General features: G+C 43.4%; 1 protein-coding gene across 2 annotated transcripts in view; it reads left to right on the top strand.

Moving 5' to 3' along the window:
• The first annotated feature begins 167 nt into the window (after positions 1 to 167).
• Positions 168 to 1,226, top strand: part of lrfn5a (leucine rich repeat and fibronectin type III domain containing 5a) — a 123,907-nt gene continuing 122,848 nt past the window's right edge. For both annotated transcript variants that reach the window (XM_014013767.1, XM_014013766.1), the window contains exon 1: positions 168 to 1,123. The gene's annotated coding sequence lies outside the window, so the exon portion shown is untranslated. The remainder of the gene's footprint in view (positions 1,124 to 1,226) is intronic.

Raw genomic sequence — 1,226 nt, 5'->3', positions numbered from 1 at the left:
TATATATATGCAAATTTTTAGTTTTATGTTTTTGTTAGAAACGTTTCCAGACCAGTTCAGATAAATTGATAAGCGTTTYCAGATAGACTTTATTTTGAAATTCTGTTCAGGATGTAGTATTCTGTGCTTTCCTCAGACTTGACGCCGGTCATGCCCGGCAGACTGTGAGGATTAACAGTTCTGTTGCGGCTCTCTGCAGGATCAGCCGGACTGGTGCTTTCAGCTCGGCGAGACAAGAACCGGACCAGATTTATTTCCTGGGACACTATTCTATTCTATTCTATTCTATTCTATTCTATTCTATTCTATTCTATTCTATTCTATTCTATTCTATTCTACTGTCACCTGCAGAGAAGACGCGCAGAGTTCTCAGTGAGGCGATCAGAGACAGAGTGAAACATGGAGGCAGAGGGAGTGAAAATCTCCAAATCCCTTCACTGACAAATATTTAACGATCTGCAGCAAAGTAAAAAAAAAACTCCTGGATTTTAAATTTTTTTTAAAGGAGCGATTAACAACCGCCAATCCCACCGGAGACGGAAAGAATCGGAATAATCTGACTTGTTATCTCTTCACCTGGGATGTTGTCTGTCATCTGCTGGAATTTGTCCTGTTCCACCTGCGCAAAGTGTCAGGGATAAGGAGGGGGGGAAGAAGACTCGAGGAAAAGAAAAAAAAAAGAGAAAAAGGCGAGGGGTGTAAAACAAAAAGGAGGGGACAGCAGGGGGTGCGGGGGGRAAAAAATCACTCCAGTTGTTCTCCCGGATGGTGTTTCGCTCGCCCCGCGGATGGAGGGATGAATCCGGGAGAGAAAGAGACGGGGGAGAGTAAGAAAGAGAGAAGAGGAAGAAGAGGAGGAGGAGGAGGATGTAGTCGCTGGGCGCTGTGAGAATGCAAAAACGGGCGCACCCCTGATGAAAGAAAGGATTGAACTCTAAATCCAAACGGAATTTACGGCCACGCGAAGGATTTTACCTGAAACACCTCACATACATGGGAGCTATTCTCTTATCTGGAACCTTTCTGTGTGGAGTTACAACTGGAAGCATCACTATCAAGATAACGATGGGCTTTGGACAAATAACTGCGCCCTGACACTCAGTGGAGAGGGAACACATCTGAGGTAAATGGAGTCCATTATTTCTGCTTTTACGCGCAATATCTATCTATCTATCTATCTATCTATCTATCTATCTATCTATCTATCTATCTATCTATCTATCTAT

The sequence above is a fragment of the Austrofundulus limnaeus genome, unplaced genomic scaffold, assembly GCF_001266775.1.
Source record: "Austrofundulus limnaeus strain Quisiro unplaced genomic scaffold, Austrofundulus_limnaeus-1.0 Scaffold105, whole genome shotgun sequence".
NCBI classification, from domain to species: Eukaryota; Metazoa; Chordata; class Actinopteri; order Cyprinodontiformes; family Rivulidae; genus Austrofundulus; species Austrofundulus limnaeus.
Note: the sequence above shows the minus strand (reverse complement) of the source record. Positions and strands in the feature narration are given on the sequence as shown.